Raw genomic sequence first — 13,499 nt, forward strand, 5'->3', positions numbered from 1 at the left:
CACTCATCCTTTGCCTAGCGGGGAGGTAAGTTGCCGATAAAGATTTCATTGATAGAGATTTCGTCTTTAGGCAGCCGAAGGCTGACCTGCACTCCTCTATGAGAGGAATACAACCTTAGGCAGTACACTCGCAGGGAGGTAAGTTGCTGATGGAGATTTCGTGCTCCAGAGATCAATTATGTTAGTGAAAACAAAATCCACATAAGTTTTGAAGGAAACAAACCGGAGTATTTAGCCACTATGGCTGATTTTTACCCGCTGTTGTTTGTCATTTCTTCTCTTCCTTGTTCTTTATTTTTATTTTCATTTCTTTTTTGAGGTGCATGCTCGTCTATGGTTAGTGCATGGAAACCGGTATCTGGTGTCGGTTGCCTGTTTGTACTTGGTTGAGGTGGCAATCGTCCAAGGTGTGTACGCGACATGCAGGGTAGTGGTGGTGTGTGCATGTGACACGCAAGGCATCCGGAGCCGTGCACGTGGTGGTCAAGCGAACACAGCAGGTGAAAACGTTGCATGGACCATGTAACGTGCCTTAGGGGCGGCCCATGGTCGTGGAGTCATGTGCTGATGTTGTTGTTGTGGAGTGGAGGAGAGGTCTATGGCCGAGGAAGATCTCTGAGGAGCATCTTGACAGAGGAGCATGCATGGCCATTGGATGGCATGTCGAGGAGACCTCTGGTCGTGGTGCATAGCCTCGGAGTGGAGGTCTTTGGCAGATGAGTTGGTTGGCGACAAATGTACTGGCCGTGGTGACCCTGGTCGTGGGAGTTATGGAACGAGGGGAGATCTTAGCCGTGGAGCATGGCCGAGGACTAGAGGTCCTTCGGAGGGCCAAGGGAGACCTTGATCGTGAGTTGGCCGAGGAGTCCAGTGCATGTTTAGTGCACTGGGTGCATGGCCGAGGGGCCACCGGGGTCAGCCTTGGTGGTCAAGGGCCACCCCTTAGATGGTAGAGGATGCCGACAGTTCAAGTGGTGACTGCCAATGGGATCAAGAGGCTCACGACGGTCTGCCGTGAGTTTGCTACATGCACGGAGTACTTGGCCGAAGGCCTCTATTGCTTGCCGAATGTCGGGGTGTGTCAGAGGTATTTAGGCCAGGACAGAATTCGCCTGCCATACACAAGGTGGTGGTGGGCAACTGCCCACAGGCTTGCTAGAGCCATGAGAGGTGGGGCTCCCTTTGGGGCTCATGGGGGAGTGTGCACCCATTGTCCACCTTGCACGACGTGCACAATCTTCCTTGTAAGGGACCATTGTGGTCGTGGCAGAAAATGCTAGAGCCATGGTGGCCGCCGGTCTTTGCAGTTGGGCGTATGAACAGTGGGCCGGAGGCTCCTCGGGTGCATGAAGATGTGCACCAGCGAGTCGACGTGAGCATGGCATCCATGGTTGGAGACCGGCGCGGTGGAGACAGAAACCGCTGGTGGTCCATGTGGTGACCTCTGGCGAGTCAGTGGGCGCCTCGTGGTGGGGTGGCGCGAGGCTCCTGGGTGCACGACGACATGCACCCGTTTTGCACCGTGCGTGCCATGCACGGTTTGAACGTAAATGGGCATTTAAGTGCACAGTGCCCGCCTTTGGTGTACTTGTGTATCTACTGTGAATAGAGTATTGCGTCGAGGATCACTGTGCATTTAAGTGCACATTATTTGCCTGCCAATGCATATGCTACGTGCCTATGGCTCGTGCATAAACTACACCGCCTGGGTCGGGAAGATGAGTGGCTGGGTCACATGAGCTGCAAGTGCCATGTGCAGGCACTTAAATGTACATCATTATCAACTGCATGGGCGAGGACTCTTAATGACGCCATCGCAACTCGGTTTGGCATCATTAGCGTCGTTTGTGAGATTGATAGCGCCTTGAGAAATCTTCCTTCTTCTGCTTCCGGTGCAAAAGCAATATCGATTTCACAGACGGCGCTACTGTTAACACCCAAAAACGGCGCAGCCCGGAAGGGGAAAAAGATCCATTCCCGGATGCTCTGAGGTAACTTGCTGGGCCTCGATTGATGAGGTGTGGAGCCCCAATGGTGATCCGGTGCGGCTGTACGGTGTCCTTGGGTATGTCGATGGCAATGAACAATATTTAAATATAGAGAAAATAAGGAGAGATAGGTGGTTCAGCACTAGGCCTACGTCCACGGAGTTTTGGGGAGGAGAGATTCTACTATAATATGCTTGTTTACAATCTCTCATACCCTCACATTTCTCACTGTACAATTACAATGAGAGTTGGAGATTTATTTGCTGGAAAAGATGTTCTCTCTAGAGCTCAAAGAAGCAGCCAAAGAAGAAGCCTCGCCAAAAATCCCTCCAAGCATTCAATAAAAGAGTTTTCGAAACTATAGACACCCTGTCTCTTTTATTTGACCATCTTCTTGTGAGAGCCTCAGTAGTAGTAAGGGATATCTGCTTTGCATATTTGACCGTTTTTTCCTTTTCTACTCTCTCCTGACAACTCTGTCTCCTGACATCCTCACCTCTTATGTTCCATTTTTCTCTCTTCATTTGTCTTCTAGTGATGAGCCTTGATGGCCTGGGCTTTAAAAACCATTTTGAGTTGGTGTATTTTACCTTCTCATACCAGAAGTACTAGTTTAAGGATGAAATGTGATATTGATTTTTCAAATCTCAAAAAGACCATGTCGGTGACACCCTAACTAATATCATGAAACAGGACTGTTACACACTTGCACAGAACAACCAAGCCGAAAGAGGAATCTGGGACTCGAACGATCTGAAACTCATCAACATTCAAGAAAATTGAGATAATGTTCCAGTCTGCAGCAATTTCAAAATTGCTTATAAGACTCTGCTGCAAAATAGTTTGGGACTGAGATTAAAGGGGCTCTTCCATAGGGAAGAACACCCTCCAAAAATTGGCGTATGCCGCTATCTGCGGCGAGCACACGGTATTCTTTAGTAAAAGGCGAAAGAATAGTTCGCTCTGTGCTCACCGCGCGGCTGCGTGGTTTGTAGAGTAGAGTTCGTTCCATTTTATGGTAATCTTCTTGCGGGGATTCCACTGCATCGTTCCAGTGTGGGACTCGGTGATGAAACTAGACAGCACTTTGCAGTTTGCACGTGAATATAGAAACCATAATCCAACGGCTGCAGTTGTGTGAATGATATCAGTCATATATATTCTGACGTTCACATATCTGTAATCAATCTGTAAAGCGACACCATCAACTATCTCACTATATATAGATAGTATTGTTATTAGATAGATCATGTATAAAGTTACACAATACCCTCCCCATTTGTGTTCTTATCATATAAAGATTACATATTGTATCATTTAGCTAAATTTATGAATTAATATTATTCAAGAAATAGTATTTTTTCTTTTGCTCTTATATATTGATATAAATTTAAATTTTTGTATTGTTTATGAGACATAACATATTATGTGCATGTTTAGGATTGCGGTAGAAAATATAACTTATAATTTTAGGACTTATAATTTATAACTTGAGTAAAAAATTATACTGTTAAAAAGTTATTTATAGTTTCATAACCATATCCTTAAAGCACTTTAAGACATATTATATTTGTTAGGAAACAAATTAAGAAATTTTCTCTAAGATAGAAATGACAATCATTTGATTTTTTTTTAAAATTATGATTATATCCTTAAAATTAAAAGTTATAAAGGTATTTTTACCCGTTGACAATCTCTTTAAAATGACAAACCTAATTGAATCCTCACCTCTGGCCACGAGTGACTTTACAAACCTCAAGAGCGGTGAGCTAATGTTGGTGGACAGTCTCTAGCAAGCACTTGTTACTGAGCGCTCCTGGGCAAGCAAAATTTACTGAGGGTGATTGTCGAGCTACGCTTTGAACCGATTTGGGTCAGAGGGCTGGCTGTCCAAAGGCTACCACTTTGGTGGCCACCAACTATCATCCCTCAAGGGTCATCAGTTTGATTTTTTTTTCTTTATTTTGAAGAATTAGTTAGTTTTTGAATTATTTTATCTTACATTAATTTTCTTTTTTAGTTTTGTCTTAATAAAGATTTTAACATAATGTCTTTCCTTAATTTTTTTCATATTTTTAAGAGTTAAAAAGAAATTTAATGTCTTTATTCATATTTTTTTCTAATTTAGTTGGGGTTTTAAAACTTTGTAATCTTCTTTGTTTTGTATTTTTTAATATTTTATTTAATTTTTCAAATGAGTTGATAGATGTTTTTAATCTTATGGTTTCTTTATAAAAAAGTAATGTTTTTTTCTATTTTTATTTGTTTTTATTTTGTTGATTTTATAACTTGATTTGACTTTTCAATTTATTTCTATTTTTCTTTTTTATTGTTCACACGGATGTAGCATGTTGGCTGTATATTTTTTAAAAGTTTTAAATGCTAACCGTACATAATACGACACCATCGTCTCCCGATTTGTCATGACATGGTGATCGACATGAGCTTCGCCACCATTTTCAGTTAGGAGAGTAACAGAGACTTGACAGAGGGAATATTTAAAAACTTGACCATAACTAGGTCCTACTTCTAAACTTTTTAAACCAAAGGTATCCGTCTTGAAAACAGTAATTGTATGTTGTATTCTTTTTTTTTTTTTTTTTTAAAAAATACAACCGATCTATTATTAAAATATTATTATTTTTTATATAAATTTTATATTTATTTTATTTTTTTCCAAAATAAGTGCATTGTATCTCTCAAGTGAGTATAATGCATAGCTTTTTTAAAAGAGGTGTGCTCAAAATGAACAGAAACGTAAGGAAAAAACTCAATGGGTAGAAGATAGTTTGAAATATGAAAGTGTATGAGAAAAATTATAGTATAGAGGAGATGGTACTGTAGGAGCATAAACATAACTACAATTATATATAATCATGCAAATAGCCAAGTAACCGAGAAACATGAGTTGATCTTCTTAAAAAACAAGAAGGAATAGAATCTGAAGGGAACTGCGAAGCATTAGAAGTAGTTGAATCAAATATTGGGATAGGTAAAAAAGAAGGAAACTGTGAACCAGAAACAAGGGAATGATGAGAAGTATGAAGATTAAAATAATGGAATGAAAAAATGGATTCATGGAACAAAACATCTTGGAGACAAAAATGGAGTTATATAGTGTTAAGATCTAAAATCTTGTAACCCTTGATACCATGCGGATAACGAAGGAGAATACATCGACGAGATCTAGGTTCAAATTTAGCTCGATTATCAGAAAGAGTTGTAGCATAGCAAAGACAACCGAAAACTCTAAGATGACTATAAGAAGAGACAACATGAAAGAGTATTTCGAAAGGAGTTTTAATAGACAAAAGGGGTAGGAAGCCTGTTAATGAGATGAACAATAGTAAATATACAATCTCCCCCAAAAACAAATAGGAAGATTAGCTTGAAACTTGAGAGAACGAGTAACATTTAGAATGTGCTGATGTTTATGTTCCAAAATGGAATTCTATTGAGGTGCTTGCACATAACTAGGCTGATGAAAATATCTTTAAGAGCAAATAAATTATGCGTAGAAAATTCTACACCATTGTCCGAATGGTTTTAATTCTAGTTTGGAATTGAGTTTCAACTAAAGAGAAAAATGAATGAATCAATGGGCATACCTCAGATTTATATTTCAGCGAATAAACTAAGTATGCCTAGAATAGTCATCAATAATTGTAAAAAAATATTAGAATCCATCAATCGTTGGAGTAGACATAGGACTCCAAATATCACAATGATCAAATCAAAGATTGAACTAGTTACTCAAGTACTAGTAGGAAATGATAGTTTCTTTTGTTTAGCAAGAGGACAAATTGAGTAATGATGTTGCTTATTACAAGAATGAATTTCAAATACAACATTATGAAGAACAATCAATTTAGAAAATGAAGGATGACCTAAACGATGATGCCAAAGATCAACATAATTGTGTAAGACAGGAAAAACAATAGGAGATACAACATAAATGAAAGACTTGTGATACATTGGCTGCTGCACAATGTAGAGATTATCATGTCTGCTACCCAGTCCAATTGTCCTCTATTGAGTAAGGTTCTGAATGAAACAATGTTGAGACATGAAAAGGAAACAACAATATAAAGAATTAGTCTATTTATAGACAAATGAGATTGAAAGAGAATGAAGGCACACAAAGGACATTTGTCAAAACATGAGAAACTGTAATAGAAGATCGATTTGGTAACTTGATAGTGAAATCAACAACAGAAGGTAAGGAAGTAAAAAAAAAAATGTTGGAAGACACTATATGATCAGTTGCCTGTATTAATGATCCACGCATCAAAAGACAAATTAGTCAATTGAAAATTACTAAAAAAAACAAAATGTGTAATGCCAAGGGGCAAAATTTGTTTACTTGAAATATGTTGAGTGCAAGGTGTTATTGGAGGCCACAGTAGCAATTACATGACCAAAAGAGGATTCAAAACTATGTTGATATTGAGAATTGATAAATGCCAACAATTGTTGAAATTGTTCTGCAGAGATACTGAGGAATTGGAGCCATAGAAGGTGTAGGATCTAGATCTTGAATTGAAACCTGATTAGCTGAAACAGATTTAGTTTTAGTGCAAAAGCTAGGTGGATAACCATGAAACTTGTAGCACTTATCTATGACATGGCCAGTCATACCATAGTGAGAACAAGTTGGTTGATCTTTACGAGTAAATGATTTTCCAGAAGGACCTCGATTATTATTCATTGATTTGGAAAACAAAACAGCAAATTCCAAAGATGGAATGATTATATGACTCACTTATCATTGTTTTCCTTCTTGTAAAACAGAGAAAAAACTTTATTGATAGGAGGCAGATGGTCCATGAGCAATATTTGACCTTTGATGCTTGAAAAGCTCTCATTATGCCCCATAAGAAAATGAAGAACATATTGGTGCTGTTGGTAGTCAATTAAAACATTCAAAACTCCACAAGAACAATGTGGCATGGGAGAATAACTTTGTAATTCATCTCAAGGCCCTTTCATCCTTATCAAGTAAGAACTAGCAAATATATTTTCTTGGGATAAAGAACAAATATCCTTCTCTAATTGAAAGTTACGAGGACTATTACCTTGATCAAACCGTTATTTAAGATCAAACCGGACCTCATGAGCAGTTTCAACATAGATCATGCTCACGACATTTCCTTAGAAATACAATTAAGAATCCATAATAAAATCATGTTATTATAGCATTCCCGGGCATGAAACAGAGGATCATTTGGATTTGGTTGCCGAATTGAACCATTCACAAAGGTAACTTTATTCTTTGCATGTAGCGCCATCATCATCGATCGCTCAATCGTGACCAAGTAGAATAGTTCTCTAATGTGAGAGGTTGAGTCCCATTATGAAGGAAATATGGATTCGAAGAATCCTCATAGTAACGAAGGAAATATCATAGGAAGAAGCCATTAAGAAAACCCTAAGTTGATACCACGTAAAATACAGAGACTTGAGTTGCGAAAATATTTCTGATTCTTTCCAAAAGGTAACGTAGCATTACATTGTTTGTGTTTTTATATATATATATATATATATATATATATATATATATATATATATACACACATGTTAAAAAAACACGTGCATACTTAAAGTAGAAAAAACTAAATAACTAAGTGCTTAATAGTGAGCACGTGATTGATATACGTCTAATATTACCTACACATATAACTCAGTTAGCTGCATGAAATATCTATTAGGAAATGCAACAAAGTGTAATGGCTTTCTTTGAGATTCTAAGCACTTCCTCCAAATGTCAGGGCATTGATTTTCTTACCTATTTCTCTTCCTATCATCTTTCAATTCAAACACAAACAACTAATCTCATGAAACAGGACTGTTACACACCTGCACAGAACAACCAAGCCGAAACAAAATCTGGGACTCGAACGATTCAACTGACACTCATCAACATTCAAGAAAATTGAGATAACGTTCCTGTCTGCCACCATTTCAAGATTGTTTATAGAACTCTGTTGCAACACTAGAAACAACAATAGTTTGGGACTGAAATTAAAAGGGCTCTTCCAAGTAAGGATGAACACCCTCCAAAAATTGGCGTATGCCGCTATCTGCGGCGAGCACACGGTATTCTTTAGTAAAAGGCGAAAGAACAGTTCGCTCTGTGCTCACCGCGCGGCTGCGTGGTTTGTGGTAGAGAGTTGGTTCCATTTTATGGTAATCTGCTTGCGGGGATTCCACTACATCTTTCCAGTGTGGGACTCGGTGATGAAACAAGACGGCAGTTTGCAGTTTGCAGCTGTGCACGTGTACATAGAAACCATAATCCAACGGCTGCAGTTGTGTGAATGATATCAGTCATATATATTCTGACGTTCACATATAGATTCCAAGACGCAAGTAATTGACTTGGGTATGTTACGGGGGATGACGGGTGGAGGGACTTGGGTTGCGCTCAGTAAGAAGTGGGTCCAACATGGAAGCCCAACCCAGAGAGTGGTGAGGATCGGGTCGTTGGAGTCTTAACGACCTACATGACTCCATCTCGTAATCACTAGAAGAGTTAGAATGGATAATTTATCCCAAACATATAATATTCGTCATTCTCACCAATTTTTTTGTTAATTAATATTTTAATTTTGCAAAAAAATTTAAATAACTTTTATTTCTTAGAAACTTTTCAGTTTATTACATTTTTTGTATAATTGATTTTTTAATACAAGATTTTAAATAATTTTTTATTTGTTAGAAACTTCTCAGTTTAAATAATTGATTTTTTAAATATTTGTAATGTTATTTTATTTAACATTATTGTGCTATTTTACTTTCTTAAGTTTTTTAAATGTTGATTGTGCATAAGATGGCATGTGTCGTCTTCTAATTGGTCAAGATGTGGGTGATTTAGGATCAATACACCACAATTTGAGTCTTTTCACCCCACTAACATATCCAATGATTATGGCCTTTTTTGCCCTTGGCTCAAGATTTCTTTCATTACAATGAAAATATACAGGATAACAAAAAAATTCAAATTTGAATAATCAGTAGGAATTCCAGTCCATACCTCATTTGGAATTTCAATTCAATAGCAGTGTCTAGAGACCGGTTAACCAAATAGCAAGATGTGTTGACTTCTTCAGCCTAGAAATCTTTAGATAAGCTGGCATTTTAAAGCATACTGTAAGCTCTCTCCAAGAGAGCCCTATTCATATGTTCATCTACTCCATTTTGTTGTGGAGTGTGTCTAACTGTGCGGTGCCTTGCAATATTTTCATCTTTGCAGAATTAATCAAATTCAACTCCGTACAATTTCATTTCATTGTTAGTTTGAAGTCGTTTTACCTTCTTGCTTGTCTGATTTTCAATCAAAGTCTTCTATTGTTTAAAGTTAGCAAATGCATCGTTCTTTTGTTTCAGAAAATAAATCCAGACATTTCTTGAGTAATCGTCAATAAATATGAGTGACTGAACACCTCCTTTTGATGGAAAAGAAGATAGACCTGAAGATTAGAATGAATATAGTCCACAGTACTTTTGGTTCTGTGAACGTTTGCAGTAAACTAAACCCTGCACTATTTACCAAAAACACAATACTCACAAAAGTCAAGTTTCTCTATCTTCTGATCACAAAGCAGATCCTGCTTACTCAAAATTAGGGACGTAACCGGTCTGGTTCGGTTCGATTCTGTACATTTTTTAGAACCGAACCGGTATACACTGGTTTTAAAAATTTAAGAAGCGATACGAGATTGATTTACTATCGGAATCGAAACTTCCTGTTTTTCCGGTTTCGGTCCGGTCTAATTCAGCTTTTCTAGTTTTACGGATTATCTATGTTAGTAATAATATGATATTTACATATACTAAACTATTAGTCTATTTATATTATAGTCTAAGTATATTATTTTATAATAATTAACACATACTAGTATAGTATTGAATTTAACTATAATCTATATAAGTTCTAGACTTTTTCTATGAGTATATATGATCAAATATATAAAAATGTATTTACAAAAAGAATATATATTATAATTTATTTATGTAAATAATGTATTTATCCTTGATATATATATCAAAAGTAAATTTATATTAATAACTTAATATTAATGTTTATATTTAATTTTAAAATTTTATGTTATATTAATTTTATATTATACGATTGTAGAGTTGAATAATAAGATTAGAATTCCATTTTATATTAATTATAAATTTAGCATATAATATAATATTAAAAAGTTATAAATATATATACCGGTTTTGTTTGGTTTAAATCAATTTTCAAAATATAAAAACTGATACCGCATTGGTTCGGTCCGGTTCAACCGATATTTTGGTTAATGTTTTACATCCCTACTCAGAATAGACGTCCATTTTTCACTCATATAACCCAGATGCATATGCCATAAACAAGTAAGGTCTGACTTTGGGTCATCTGAAACAAACACTGCAGCCGCACCTGTCACTGTACTATAAATCTTGAAGGAAATAAAGCCATCAGTCTTATCTCATTTATTTACAATCATGGCGCCCTTACTAACCCTAATAGATCCACCTTCACCGGTGTATTGGAAAGCTAGAGAATTAAGAGTGCCCAATGAAATAAGATTTTTCTTCAAATCTAGGATATGTTGGATGTTAGACAAAGTCTTGACAATTCTATCAAATATCTTAATCCTAACTAAACCAATTGCAACAATTTTATAGGCCATATCATTACCCATTAGAATGGAACCACTGTTGACTAGTTCATAGGAAGTGAACCAATCTCTCTTGGGACACATATGAAAAGTACAAGCTGAGTCCATAACCCACTTGTCACCAAAGCGATTGTTAGATCTGCTAATTGCTAAGACAATATATGAACCGTTAGACTTATCATCAGCAATGCTAACATTATTAGAGGAACTAGTACCTTCCTCCTTATTTTTTTGTCTAGGACACTTATTTTTGAAATGATTGAACTTGTGACAGTAATGGCATTTAATATTTTTCTTGTTAAACTTTGACTGTGAACTGCCCCTGGATTTACCCATACTTTTCTCTGAACCCCTTTCATTGGATCTATCCCTGCAAGAGGAATCCTTACCAAACAAACCATTGGTTTGATTATCCATGCCCTTCATATTCAATTTAGTTCTCAATTCCTTAGAATCCAAAACAGATTTCACATCTGCCAAGGAAATAATCTACCATACAATATTGAATTCACAAAATTATCAAATGACATAGGCAACGAGCACAAAATAATTAAGGCTTGATCTTATTTTTCAAGCTTAATGTCAATATTCCTAATATCCATAATAATCTTATTAAATTCATCTAGATGTTCAGAGATAGGAATACCTTCCTTTATTTTTAGCTTGTATAACCTTTGCTTCAGAGACAAATGGTTTGTGAGCGATTTCTTCACATACAAGCTCCCAAGTTTCTCCCAAAAATTAGCAACAGTCTTCTCATTAGCAACCTCCTCTTGCAAAACTCTATCAGATAGTGACAACATAATAGTACTATGTGCTTTTTCTTTTTCTTCCTTTGTCAATGCAAGAGAATCACGAGACACCTTCCCATCTAAGACATTTGACAAATCTTATTGTCGCAGTAGAGCCTTCATATTGATGCACCATAAACTAAAATCGTTTCGACCGTCAAATTTCTCTATTTCAAACTTTGCCATAGCCATCCCTCAAGATCTTCTATAGAGCTTGGCGCCCTGTTACCATTTTGAAGGGATTAACTGATTATTAGCAACTAATTTGAAATATAAAAGCGGAAACAAACAAAAGAAAATAACGACAATCACACAGAGAATACCAAGATTTAAGTGGTTCAATTTAGAGTAAGTCTATGTCCTTTGGCAGGGTCGGTCTCAATAAACTCACTATCAAACGAAGGTGCAATACAAGAAATCAAATACAAAATCCTCAATCCCAAAATCTCAATACACCTATTAAACTCTTAGGAATCTCACAAAAGGATTTCTCTCACTCTCTCTGTATTTTGGCTGCTCAAAAGTACAATAAAGTGAAAATTAAAATATGTATTTATACCAAAATGGTGCAGATCTCTATATACCAACATTTGTTTGAGCGACATTAGAGCTAGCACTCGCTCGAGCTGAGTGTTGACTGAACTCTTTACCTGGATCTCGCTCAAGCGAGAGTTGAACGAACAATTTGAAGGAAATATGGATTCGAAAAATCCCCATAGTAACGAAGGAAATATTATAGGAAGATACCATTGAGGAAACCCTAAGCTGATACCATGTAAAATACAGAGACTCAAGTTGTGAAAATATTTCTGATTTTTTCCAAAAGGTAAAGTAGCATTACATTGTTTGTGTTATATAATCTAACAGAAGCTATAAAAACATGCTAAAATGTACAGGTGCATACTTAAAGCAGAAAAAACTAAATAACTAAGTGCTTAATAGCGAGCACGTGATTGATATTCATCTAATATAACTCAGTTAGCTGCATGAAATTATTTCATTGAAATATCTATTAGGAAATGTAGCAAAGTGTAATGGCTTTCTTGGAGATTCTGAGCACCTCCTCCAAACGTCAGGGCATTGATTTTCTTACCTATTTCTTTTCCCCTCATCTTTCAATTCAAACACAAACAACCAATCTCATGAAACGGGACTGTTACACACCTGCACAGAACAACCAAGCCGAAAGAAAATCTGGGACTCGAACTAAACTCGTCAACATTCAAGAAAATTGACTTTAGAGTACGTTTGATTATTAAACATCTCTCAACTCATCTCAACTCATCATTACAATTTTTTTAAATTTCAACACAAAATATAATAAACAATTCAACTTTTTCAAATATCAAAATAATAATAATATTAAAAAATAATATTCTAACAATATTTTATAAAAAATAATATTTTAACAATATTTTATCATCTCAATACAACTCACTTTAACATCCAAATGCAACCTAAATGTTCCAGTCTGTCACCATTTCCAGATTGCTTGTACCATGACTCCTTTGCAAGACTAGAAAGACCAGAAAACAATAATAGTTTGGGACTGAGATTAAAGGGGCTCTTCCACAGGGAAGAACACCCTCCAAAAATTGGCGTATGCCGCCATCTGCGGCGAGCACACGGTATTCTTTAGTAAAAGGCGAAAGAATAGTTCGCTCTGTGCTCACCGCGCGGCTGCGTGGTTTGTAGAGGAGAGTTCGTTCCATTTTATGGTAATCTTCTTGCGGGGATTCCACTGCATCTTTACAGTGTGGGACTCGGTGATGAAACAAGACGGCAGTTTGCAGTTTGCAGCTGTGCACGTGTACATAGAAACCATAATCCAACGGCTGCAGTTGTGTGAATGATATCAGTCAAATATATTCTGACGTTCACATTTAGATTCGTGAGAAAATCAATATCTGTAAAGCCACATCAAATTTTCATTTGACAGAAATTAATTTGAGGTAGGGTCTCATTTGAAAAACGAAAAGATAATGGTGCCAAACGAAAGTCTGATTATGTACTTATCATTATCAATAATATATATATATATATATATAAAC

General features: G+C 36.5%; 3 non-coding genes across 3 annotated transcripts; all 3 read right to left on the minus strand.

Moving 5' to 3' along the window:
• Positions 1–2,851: 2,851 nt before the first annotated feature.
• On the minus strand, positions 2,852–2,970 carry LOC121266662. The gene has a single exon (XR_005940883.1). It is a non-coding gene; the product is annotated as a U5 spliceosomal RNA (small nuclear RNA).
• A 5,055-nt stretch (positions 2,971–8,025) lies between these two features.
• Positions 8,026–8,138, minus strand: LOC121266632. The gene has a single exon (XR_005940854.1). It is a non-coding gene; the product is annotated as a U5 spliceosomal RNA (small nuclear RNA).
• Positions 8,139–13,011: 4,873 nt separating this feature from the next.
• Positions 13,012–13,130, minus strand: LOC121266630. The gene has a single exon (XR_005940852.1). It is a non-coding gene; the product is annotated as a U5 spliceosomal RNA (small nuclear RNA).
• Positions 13,131–13,499: the final 369 nt, after the last annotated feature.

This window comes from Juglans microcarpa x Juglans regia, chromosome 5D (genome assembly GCF_004785595.1).
Source record: "Juglans microcarpa x Juglans regia isolate MS1-56 chromosome 5D, Jm3101_v1.0, whole genome shotgun sequence".
Lineage (NCBI taxonomy): Eukaryota > Viridiplantae > Streptophyta > Magnoliopsida > Fagales > Juglandaceae > Juglans > Juglans microcarpa x Juglans regia.